This window comes from Myzus persicae, unplaced genomic scaffold (genome assembly GCF_001856785.1).
Source record: "Myzus persicae strain clone G006 unplaced genomic scaffold, MPER_G0061.0, whole genome shotgun sequence".
Lineage (NCBI taxonomy): Eukaryota > Metazoa > Arthropoda > Insecta > Hemiptera > Aphididae > Myzus > Myzus persicae.
The window spans coordinates 106527-120221 of record NW_019101580.1 but is presented as its reverse complement, the minus strand read 5'-3'; the positions used below and the strand labels follow the sequence as shown (position 1 = coordinate 120221).

The 13695-nt window shown below is 30.2% G+C and overlaps 1 long non-coding RNA gene across 1 annotated transcript in view; it reads right to left on the bottom strand.

Annotated features, from left to right (window-relative positions):
• Positions 1-332: 332 nt before the first annotated feature.
• LOC111029774 overlaps positions 333-13695 on the bottom strand; it is a 60094-nt gene continuing 46731 nt past the window's right edge. The window contains exon 3 of the long non-coding RNA XR_002604043.1: positions 333-435. This is a non-coding gene — a long non-coding RNA (uncharacterized LOC111029774). The remainder of the gene's footprint in view (positions 436-13695) is intronic.

Genomic DNA, 13695 nt, shown 5'->3' with positions numbered 1-13695 from the left:
AAATGTTTTTAAATATAGAACAATAGAATGGACATACAAATATTGGTCATTGAATAATGACAATATACGCAATTTGCTTATTGAATATTAGTCGTAGAAATGTATTTGTTCGTTTGTGATATATATAATACGCTGGATATCCATCTTAATATTAACATTTTTTAATTTGCTTTTGCTATCGTCCACTGTCAAGTTGTGATCGGTGGTAATACTAATGATGAAAATATTATTCAACAGATCAATTTGTAATTGATTTTTACCAATTATTTCAGGAGTTAATGTAAATTTGTGCGTAGTGTAAGCTCTACTATTAAAAACACATTTGTACTAGCCATACTACGAAGAATTCATTCGCAGTTGTCCGCGGTGACTCGGTTGACACTCGGTCGACACTGACCGATTGAATCGCTTATCATCTTGAAAATTCTTCCATTTCTGAAAATAAAAAACAATTTTAATATTATAACGTTTTTATAATATACGATGATAGTATATTTAACGTTTGAAGGAGTTTTAAATTTGTTTTTTGCATTGGATTAATATTTTGATTCTATTAAATTGGTCGAAAATTGTATGTATCATTGTATTCACTATTCAATGATACTATCATCGAGTTGATTTTAACTACACATATTATTCTGGAATAGAAAATATTTTAAAAACTAAATTTCAAGATCATAGATATAGCGAACATTATATTATTTATATTATTATTATACTCTTAAGCTTTGTCAAAATGTAAAAATGTACATAATATTCCGATGGATTTATTCTTAAAGATCGATGTAAATATTGTGGTTTGGATGTAATAAAGTAAAACTAAATGACATTGTAAATAAATCATACTGTTATTACTATTATACATTGCCAACGTTAAGGGTCATTTAATGTTTATTAAGTGAACACTTTATTTTATTTTTCATTATCATTTTATCGAGTGTACGAGTCCACAGCCATTTATCAATGTACATCATTGTGCGTTCACTAAATGGCCCGGAAGTGCTTTTACATACATGTTTAAAATAATATTACCCCCACGCCAGTTCCATTAAACTACCGACTAAAGTTTGCTAAATTTCAAACTTTCATTCAAAGGATTTCTCGATTAGGTACCTGTATATTTATAGGTTCGCCTTGAATTAATTTGCAATTCATTTATAAACAATACATTACGCGCACGCACACACACACATACATACAAACATATATAAACATAATATATGTTTGTTAATATAATTATACTATAATACTCTATATTATTATAAAGCGTTATTGGAACGTTGTTTTATACTGTCGTACCAAATGCAGCCTCATGAGAACCGCACGTGTGTGCGAAGATATTATAATTTTATTCTCCAAAACGTGTAACCAAACCATGTTATTGGCAATTTTCCAGGAAACAGACTTATGATGTAGGAGTGGTTTACATCCGGAACCACATGGAGGGCGTATTGTATTTTATACAGTTATAGTTTTTGTGTACATATACCTATATGTACCTATCTATATGTGTTATAAAGGTTTAGTGTTTTACATTTTGGTAATTGCAGAAGTCCACATAAATAATAATAATAATAATAATAATAATTATTATTATTATTATAATAAGATACGTTCAAGTTTTATTTAATCAATGCAATTACTTAAACGTCTTATTATAATCTTACGAATATAAGATCGTCTACCGAAAAATACATATAAGGTACCTAATGAGTAGTAAATATTGTTGGAACTGATGCGAATATATATCATACCCAAACAGTTTTTGAATTGATCAAATCAAAGTTCAATTAATCGACAATTTTTTATATAGAATGAGTACATCACATAAAACGTGTATTGGAAGTTAAAAAAATAGTTTTTACAGCCAGTTTTGGAATCTGAACAGCTAGAAAGTGCAATTGCCTTTATAATGCTAATAATTTGTATTTTTTTCTTTTGAAATACATGTTTTTGAATAGTGTAAAAGATCAAACAGTTTCCTACAATATTACCATGAGTTGGAAAATTCACATTTTTTATTAAGAGAGAGTACATTATTTCTATTTCTTAGTTTTAGATTCAAAAACGTGCAGTATTTCCAAATATTATTTATTATTTTTGGTTGAGCTTTACACATTGTTTATTTCTTTACCTTTAATAGTTGAGTATAGATATAGTATATTATAGTAGGTAGCTTAAATAAAGTTTTAACAGAACAGCAATTATATTTTGCATAACTATGATTTTAGTATCATAATATATAACACTTAATGTTATCTTTCAGATAACGAATTGATTTATAGTGTTGACATTCATTAAAATATAAATGATAAGAAATGTGAAATAGAATCACAAAATTAACTTACATTAAAAATAAATCTTGCTTGTAAGACGACAAGAAATCTGATAATTCAGACCAAATGTAAAAGGTATTAGAACACGTATAATAAGAGTTTCGTTCGATTTATTAAATTGAAAATACAGTTAAAATTTTTTTGTAAGCTAATGAATTATTAATAAAGTATGTCAATGTGTTAAATTTGTATAAGTTAGTAATTTCTTGATTTTTATAACCTCCATCTATATTATAATATAGATTATTTATTTGAAAATTACTCGGCATCCTATTGGTAATATTATTAAATTATTTTGGTGTTAATATATTATTTGAGGAGGATCCTTCAATATATATATGGTCTTAACTTAAATCTAAAGCCATAATATGATTTATTAATATTAATAAGTCACATAACATGACAGTAATGAAGTTATTACATTTTGCAAATTTTTGTTTAACGTGTGTTTTGTTTGATTATTAATTTAAATACAACTTTTTTGTATTTTATTAAAATGCAATTTTGTCAATTTTTTATTTCAATGAAATGTTTAAATGTTTTTCATTATTTTTGTATAATTATAACGATATTTAACTTTTATATTATAAAACACAAATGAAGTAAACGTATCAGCGAATACAAATGTATGATAAACTAGTCAAAATATTTACACATATTTTGATATTTCTATAGCTCGACAATCCCTCTTTTTGAGTTACGAAATTTGTCTCGTAATAAACAATATTATCAATTATCGTCAGTCTAATCAGTTATGTTTAAAATAGTTATGTACTGATACCACTGTAACTTGTAATCGATGTAATTCAGTTACACTTTGACGTTTTCGCTTCTATTTTGTACGTTTAAATTCCAAAAATCGAGCCATTTAATTCAGTTATTTTTAGAAAAAACCATGTGTGTAAATTTGGAGGTAATTTTTTTTCTGCCGATGGATATGATCTTTTTTTGTAAGATATTTTGACGTGCAAGTATGTTCAGATATTATATAATATATTATTGTGCCGGAATAACTCAAAACCGATAAACATTTTTAGAGCAGTGAATATAGGAAATAAACCGATATCATAGTAATTACTAGTTGCAAGTTAAACCATCAATAATTATAGCAACGTTTTAAAGTCAAATTTTTCATTAATTGATCAATGTGAAGCGTTGATTTCATGAAATATTCCAATACTTGTAGTATGTGAAATAGCTACATATCAGATCGTTTTTTGAGAAGTACCCAGTAAATCTGTTTCCAAAAATTATAGCACAATTACAATATTTATTTTTCGTTAATTATTTCACAAATGACATATGACATTTCACATAAATATGACAAAAAAAAAAAAAAACTGCAGATCGTTTGGCGGTTTGCAGTGTGCAGCACTAGTCACAGGTTATTTACTCAGCATACACCTTTCGTCAAGTACCGTTTCCCTCTCTTCTTCTTCTACAATATACGAACGAACTGAAATATAACTCCGTTTGATTACACTGAGTCTTCAACGCCATCGTTTTAGCCTCTTTCTCTCTTTCCCTTGGAAGGCCCGGGGCAAAAGTGTTTTGGCCACAGTCGTTGCTATGACTACTGTACACTGTTGTATATACAACGCTCATACAACCCGGCACGGGAAGTACCCCCCCCCTCCCCTCAACATATAATGTCCTTGATAAAAATCCACCCCTCCGAAAACCTCTCTCACATCTCCATCGACGCGACCTTGGTAGAAATCTGACCTTGACTGTGTTCATGGAGTGTGTTCGCTCGACCAAGTTTGTTTTTATTTGTTTGTTTGTTCGTTTTTTTTTGTTTCGTTAAGTATGTATCCTAACCGATTCAGACGCTCCGAGTTTTACTGTCGAAACGATCGTTCGTTTTGGAACATTGGATTTAATATGTCTCGTCTAATATTTAAACGAATCACGTCGGAATGCTTATGATAACGTTTACTTCGTATTATTTGAATTAATTAAATATTAATTAAAATATTGTTCGAGTGACATTTACGAGACCGTCACCAGTAAAAATTCGAACCTGCCATTTTACTGCAAACGACGGTGTCATAACATTTTATTTTTAACTGCCTCGTTTTTGTTTGGGGTACCGACAAATAATAGTGAGATCTATTAATGTTTTTACGCATCTCGGAGATATGATATTTTTATGGATGCTGCATAAAATATCTCCTCATAAATATGAATTAATTTTGAGGTTGAAAATAAGTAATAGTTTGCTAAAATGTAATAGTTCAACATATGCAAATTTACAAACCTTATTCCATATAGGTCGGTAAATATAAACTTTTCAAAGACACTACATTTACATATCATGGGTGTGGACATTTTAACGGCAGTGTGTTATAATAATTATGCACTACAAGCGTAAAGTAATATTATATGACTATAAATTAGTTGATTGAGCGTCGCTACACATTCTATGTAAATTGCAACTGAATATTTTTCCACCGTACAATGGGTATGTCAATTTGGGTATTACAATTTTGGGAGCAGTGACAATAGTGAGTAATAAATGTAATTTATATATAAATTAGCATAAAATGAGCCATATTATTTTAATATGATTTTTAAATACATTTTTAAAAGTAAAATAAATGTTGGATTATATGTATTATGTAATTGGATGTCCAAGACTTTACAAACAAGTTCTCAGTTTATAATATTGTTAGATCTATTTCATTTGTTAACTCATGTGAATTTTATTTTGAAACCAGATGTACGCTGTGAAGTAAAATAATTAAAACAATATAGATTAAACTTATGAGTTATATAAACCAAAAACTCAAACATTTGGCTCTATTGCAATAAGAAAATATAAAAGAAAACCACCTTTTGCAGGAGAGATGTTTGTTTCTTTAATTCAATTATGGTTTATACTATTATAAAGTACACACTTCTTGGACAGTTTGACCAGGTTCTAGGTTTCACCGACATAGTTATTTATATGCAAACATTAATACCGCTTACAGTTGTTATGGTCAATAACTTTTCGTCGTATATTATTTGGAAAGGGAAACCTCTATAAACCCCTATAAATCCAAATTATTTAATTACATCGTTTCTATAGGGCTATTATAATTTTGTAGTGAAATATATTACATTGACGTATTGTATAAAAAATTATTTTTAGGATATAATAAAAAAAAATAATCCTTTACATGATCATTATATTTTTATGCCATTAGAGGGATGCATTTTGATAGCAATATATTATAGTATTTTTATAATAATAACCATGTTTATCCATGTGTATAATCTCGTTTGCTGTATTTCCTTCCAATATAAACGAGAAATTATTTGTAGGATTAACGTAATTCATAATATTACCAATTGTATTATAAAACATATTTAAAAAAAAATATAAAAAATAAAACCCACAATGTGAAACCAATTATACTTTTATCGTCCCGCTCAGAATCTAAAGTTTTTACAAGTAGGCAAATGCATCATACACTGTACGAGTAGTTATAACTTATAAGATTCAATACTTTTGAACGATATTTAATTAATACTAACAATCTAGATAGGTATATAGATATTTATATTCATAATTAAAATATATTCTTACATTGTCATATAACCAACAAATCGTATCCAATATAAAATTAAATTCTAACAGTCAAATTTTCAAACCATTACTTTTAAACGTTAAGATCACGTCCTGTTTGTTCATTCATAAAATAAAATGAATCCTTCCACACGGTGTCGTATCTATAGGTGTGTACATTGCATTAGGGTTGCTATATAGTGCTATATAGTACTATAATGCTATTATAGTATTATGTATCAAACATGTTTGTGGTATATTGGTCCATTAGTTTTTGTTCTACTCTTATATTATGCATATCCTCATATTCATACACGCGGACCTCTTTTTCATGGCATCCAGGTTTTCTTTTTGTTTTTTTTTCGTTGTGTTATTTTTGGGTAATACGTAAGAATCATACCTACTAGTTTTTGTTTTGTTTTGTTTTTTTTGATTCCACATTACAATGGGACTTAGTAATTAAAAAATACCAACCATTGTTCGGCAAGAACATAGTTATTATGCGTTGTGAGTAATGCGTTGTTTTTCCCCGACCGTGATAGGAATAAGTATGAACAAAAAGTGGTAGGGAAAGGCACCTGTAAGTCCAGTCATTGGAGATAATGAAACGCACAGCCGACATTTGCACTCTTTAAACCGTAGCCGACTGATTTAACAAACAACTATACCACTAATCGAAGACCACAAATAAATAAATAAAAAAAGTTTTCCGTATTATTGTCGTGACTTTATTTGTAACTTTTATTTCTGCTTTCGACTCGAACTCGACGCAATTTTATTCATTTAAGTATAAAAAAAAATATAATAACAGAAATTAGATTTTAATTTTAACTCTACAGAGTAGTTACAATAAAATATAAACTATAGGGCTATTAAAAAAACAAGAAAGCCAATTTTCGAGTTTACCGATCTTCCTGCTAAGACACTCTGGTAATAATTTTCAAAGGAGTTCGAGGAAAATTTCATTAAATTAAGATTTATATTCCAATTTACCACTGAAACGCTAAGTACTTACATTGTCCATGAGTGATTTCATTGAATAAAATTAGTTTATTGAAACGATTTTTCCGATAATTTGCTCGGTTAACAGAAAGTTCTTCACTAGCTCACCGGAAGTGAATTTCAATTTTTATTGTAGTTAACTTTTAAAAACACCAGGTTGAGTTGAAAAATCATACATTACACACTACAAGTACATAATTCGGTTTAATTAAAATATTGTAATATTGTCATTGTAATTTAAAAAACATTCAATGATTGTCAGTTATTCGTATTAAAAACATACAAAATAGTGCCATTGTATTTTTATATTTTTAAATTGCTGTTAAACAAATTTTACAGAAGCGTTGTATTACATGTGTTGGGGTATAAAACAGAAAATGTGATGAATTTTATAATAAATAAATGTTCTGGATTTTGACAAACTTCGTAAATGTTGTCTTTATTTTAGGCATTATTTAGTTGCAGTAATAATGAATTCAATTTGAACTTTGGATCTTGTGTGACATTTCAATATTTAGAAAAATACATTAACATAAATCGAAAGAAAAAATGATTAAGGTGAAATTAAGCGAAAATTTCAGTTAAATGGCTCAAAAGGAGCTAAAATATATAATAATATGTAAATTGGTAATAGCTGTGTCTAATAAATGCGGAAGTTAATATTTATGTATAAGTATTTCAAGCTCCTCCGTTTATTATTTTTTGATTTCAAAAAAAAAAAAAAAATACCAAGGTTATAATCGTTTTTATATTTGAGTTATTATATTATTATATTGTCATTAATTTACTATTATTACGTCACTGCACTTTTAACCATTATATTTTTACAAATCTAAAAATTTCACAAAACATTTAGCTATAAGTTCCTTGACACCACAAGTTTCATTTGATATTTCTGAAACTCTTATGATATACTTAATCCAACAATAAGTGAATTACTAAATATATTTATTATGTATTTACTAATATCAAGTCGGGATGATAGGATTATGTTATAGGATTATAGGATTTTTGATGATAAATAATGTATTTAGCTGTACCTATGTTATTGGCGAGATATTTTCATAGTTTACAATAAGTTGTAATTTAATCCTCCAGCCTTTAAAATGGTATGAATAGATTCTAAGTAATCTGTTTTATCATTCATATGAAAGTTTCAACCATATTTTGGTCATAATTTCTGCGTCACGGATCACTACGGATTGCTAGTATTTACAGCCTTACCGTTGCCGACATTTACCTGATATTCACATTGCGAAAAGCATAAAGTCTCTATTTTACAATTACAACGAAAAAAACAATTGATCCTGCCAAAAACTCATGTTTCGTGAATATTTTCATTTCCGCAGTTTTGTATTTTCGACTCCTCTCCAATATCTACCGACCAAAAACTACATCCGATTAATTACTACCCACCAGAAACCTGCACACCGAACGTTTGAAGCATTGTTTCTGTTCCAGAACTCGCGAAGAGTGAAACGAAAAAAAAAGCTCTGAACGTATTAATAATATGCGCGTATTATGATCAGTATATGTTATTATGAACGGAGGGCACGATTTTCGTACTTAACCAATTTCACATGATGGTCCGTCCACGGTCACACTCATAATTATCATATGCGTGGCAGGTACTTTACATAATATAGACATATATAGGTACAACATAAAACAATGATAATGTATTATTGTCCATACACCAGCTTCGGTCGCGGGGGTCGGTGAAATTAATCGGACGAACGACAACAACAACAACAACAACAACAACAACAATAATAACGATATCGTCGAGATAATGAACGCGTGCTGAGGCCACCTAAATATATTTAAATCGACGTCGAATAATTCGCGTGATTCTCGACCGCGGTGGTCGCCCGTCGCCGGTGACGGACAGGTGGTGGCGGCGGCGGCGGCGGAACCGGCACGGGCCCGCGATTTTCGGCCCGATAATAATGTTATTTTTATTACCATTGCCGTTGCACGGGCAAAACGATTTGCGCAAAGCTTACTCGGGGATTGTGCGAGTGAATAATTTACACGTTTTCGCCGTGCGCCCGTCTCGGCCGGCCCTGGGGTGCGTATATACAAGGGTGAGTTATTGGCAGCAGTGGGTCGTGCAGAGGATCGTCGACGGCGAGTAGGGGAGGGTGTTGGGGCCGAGCTCCGGTCGTGTGCGCGAATCGCGCCATAAAAAGCGGGCGGACGACCGCGTTGAAATATTCACGACATCGCGGTCGCGGTCGCCGAATGCAACCCTTCGCACTCACGCGCTCGCTAGCCCTGTGTTTTCCACGGTGCTCGTCGTCGCCGAATGGCGTAATTTATTCGATTACACCGGTGCCGCGTGTCTTCAGCATATTTCCGTACCGTCTATTTATAATGACGGTATTAATATATTAATAATAACGATAATAATAACAATAATAATGTTATTGTGCCGACCGCTGCGCGTACTATATAATGGCTAGGTATGTATAATATTATACAATATATATATATATATATGCTTATATAGTATTTCAATTCGTAGGTATAACACAATATAGTACAGGTGTAGGGGTTGTAATAATAGACCGCGCGCATTACGTTTTGCGCGCATTGAAAACATTTAATAGGATGGCTACAGACTTATCCGACAGATATTGTGCATGATATATTATTATGTCTCTGCAGTGTTGGGTGTTCTACCACCGAGCACCTGGACCGAGAATAATGGTTGTTATTCACGGCGTTTGTCGGATTTTCGGATGGCCATTTTTATCTACTAAACCGTTTCGTTCAATTATTATTGTAATGATAAAAATCAGTTTTCAATAAAATCGATTTTCTTATTTTGTTGTTATTCGAAAACCAACAACCTTGAATATTTGAATTTTAAATTTTTTACCAGAGGTTTAAAATAACATTTAATATACATAGTGTAGTAGATAAATGATTTTGACTCGTTTTAAACTAGCCCGAGCTAGGTAAATAGACATTAAAATTTTTCTGGAAATTTTTTTCTATAAATGTCGCCAAAAATGTTTGCTTATGGTAAAAAAGTTAGAAAAAATTAAACCAATGTTGTTCATACGTTGTTATTAAATCATTGAAGTTCAAATATTGAAACAATTAGATATTTAAATAAAAAATACCAGCTTTAATTATTTTGTTGTAATTCAAAAATATTATTCCAACGAACTGGTTATTAATGTATTTATTACCTAGGTATACTACTGTTGAAATAATTAAATATTAATAATATAATAAATGTAATTTTTTCTGCATCAATTAAATTAAAATACTCATAGTGAAATAAATTACTTTAAGTGCCATATCAAAAAACACATCATGAAAATATGTACTTAGTAATATAGGCTGACACGTCTTCACTCAGAATCGTTTTTGGTATGCAATCCTTACTCAACGAAGAGGTATACTCGACACCTTACTGAACAGCAAAGCGTTTACCTACTCTCCCTTTTTTTTTGTTATTTTTTACCACCGAAGAGGCTTGGTGATACTTACGATAATATACCTTCCTATACCGTAACACCAGACCCCGACATGGTGGAAGGGCGGGGGGGGGGTATATCCAAGCGGCCGCTTTCAAGCGTTTGGGCCATGTCACGGTCGGGTGGGTCTTCTCAGGTTTCCACTACCGTCAACATATATATTATGTGTGTACACATATATTATTTAAATGAACTGCGTCTTTGCAATTGTTTATGCTTCCAACTGAACCGTTGTGACAACAGCGATAAGCTCTCGCTCAGACCGATGTAATCAATCGGATTAGCTAGCGCAGCGCAACAATTTCGCAGTTTTGTTGACGTTTTCGCATAGACTTGATTAGCTTAAATTATATGGCGCAGGAAAGGGGAGAGACTTTAGACCCACGCAATATCAACTAAATGTAGGTACTGCGAAACAATATTGCCGAATTCGGCAATCAAACGTCAGGTACACTTGAGACGGATTTTGGGATAGTGGGCACTGAGTCCTCTCAAACTACCTACTACTATCCTTCCGAATACCACACTAAGTCGTGACCGATAATTTACGCGGATTTTTGCAAATGATAGACGTCGCCGAACGTCACGCGCTATTTAAATTATTACGTTGTACGTAACCGAGTTTATAGGTTATAAAAACGTGTGGTTTTAGTATAAAATATGCCAATAATAATGTGTTGCGTTATCGTTGTAGTCGTCGTCATCATCATTATCATCATTTTCGTCATCATCATCACACCCAAGTTTTCGAGTAAGATTACGTTTTTTGTTTACGGCAGTAGTATTATGCGTAGTACGAAGCCCGCCTGGTCACCAGACTCAAGCGTTGTACAACAGATGAATATATGGACGTGGTTGCCGTTGTATTTGTATAATGTACATGCATTTCTTTCGAATATAAATACTTATATGTATGTGTATTGTGTATGTGTGTGTGAGTGAGTGTGTGTGTGTGTGTGTGTGCATGTGCCTACGTACGTATGCATAACATTGTATATTATGGTAAGTGGTAAGAGTACGAATGCCAGCGAGACCTTGGGTCATATAAATCCCTAGATTTTACCGGCTGATCTTGTTAAATTCAAGGATGTACAAAATAATTTGATCAAGCTCCTAATGGTTATTGTAATACAAGCTTTTAAAGACAAGAAATAGGAATATCTTAGGAATAGGGATTAAGGATAAAATATCTGCATCTAACTATCAAAAAGGTTATAAAAAAATCAAATATCAAAATGAAATGCGATGAAAGTGAAATTAGTATTTGAAACTTGTTTTAATTTAATTCAATTAATAAATTGAATTGGTTTTAATACGATATTATAATATTATTTTTTAAAACTGCAGTTCAAAAATAATAACCATACAAATGTTAATAATGGAGGAAAAAACGGCGAGATGGCCTGAATAAGAATTTATATTTGTGAAATATATAAGCCATTATATTGTACATTATTTATAATTCACTGCTGTAATAGAAAAAAACAAATTCGAAATTCACAAGGTCATATTATTTTATGATCGTTTGAAAAAGAAACGCATTGTATTTCGTTAACGTTAAAAATGCATTCTCTCTACACAAAATGTATGAATTTTGCATGACGTGCCAATAATAATTCATAGAAAGTATTAATAAAATGTAAGACTATATCAGAATTAGTTTGAATAATTTTTAACGTTTTTAAAGAATTATTAAAGAATAATGATACATATTATAGTTTGATGATGGCCGGCGTACAATATTATAGTAATTATGATACATTATAATTTATTTTGTTAGATAATAACAGGTTATCGTGTTACGTAAAATATGGTTTGAAAGGATTAAATAATTACGCGTGTGAAAAAATATGTTTCAACCTTTTCTCATAGTTTTTAGCCAACTTCACATGTAAATTAAGGCTTTTAATAATTAGGCAGGGTTAAATACTTTTCTTCCCCTAATTTACAAACCTCATGCTCGTTAGTTAGTTTTGAGTAATTTTAATAATTTTGGCATAATATGGTGCCATTATGTTATAATGATGCTTGGCGGTGTGCATTATGAAAGTAAACTAACTTACGGAATGCTTTTTTTTTTACAGGACACCTTGTGTTATGATGCGATACTTATTGTATAGCTACATACTATTTTAACTATAGTCTATATTAGGTGTATTAATAAATTAACAACTTGTTTTGTTGTTTTGTTATGTATTTTATTTATTATTACAACGAATACGTAATCAATGATTTGTAATGAATTATTAAATAGTGTCTTGTAGTTATATTTAGTATCAATTTGATGATAAAAAAAATAAAAAAATTTTTTAATTCTTATAATAAATTGATTTCAAAAGATAATTTAAATATAAATCGTAATGACGTATAAATTTAATAAAAACCTTTTTTTTTTAATCCATGAAATATGGTACCGTCATGTTTATTATTTTATCAAATTATACAATGATGTAATATATTTTATCAATTCAAATCATAAAGAGTTTATCTTGCTGGAAGTACCTTAAATTCAAATAATATTTATATTTATTTTTCGAATTTAACTGTGAATACAGTAGAAAGAAATGTATGAATAGTGAATGAAGTAGTTGTCCTTAAATAAGTATTATTTACAGTTAAAATGATATGTCTATTTCACCGAGTGCCTACACAGAAGGTTGGTCAATAGCTGTGAATAGAAGAAAGGAAAATTCCGTAAATTTTAAAGGGGAATTATTTGAAGTAGGGTGAATTGTCTAACGGAGTACCATTTTGGTAAGCCTATTAGAAGGCTTAGGCATTAATTTGCAATCTAACGAAGAAATAATTATTTAGTAGGATTAGAGAAATTAGAACTAGGCCATCGATGTTTAAGGCGTAGTATTTTAAGATAAACTTAATTTGATTTAAAATGATGGTTATTTTTGTTTTCACAGTAATGAAAATAGTTGAAAAAATAAACATTTTTTAAGTTTAAAGTTTTTTTTAGTCTATGGCATCTACGATAAATATATACAAAGTTAATAGTTTTTATACATTTTTTTTTGGATTGCTGAATGGTTTTTACATATCATAAATATCTAACATATTATGGAGATTCTGTTAAATTTATTCAAGTAGGTAGATGATTAATAGTTTTTTTTCGTGACGTTATATTACGTTACTGTATTTAACCAATCTGCGTAGTAGGTACACCTTCCAACGGTTATGTTTTTTACATGAGTTTTAATGCGCATTTAGATTGTTTTTTATTATATGTTTATTTTTTTTACTATGTCTTAAGAATTATTTGACTTATAACAAAATTATGACTTATGTTTTTTGATATTTACAG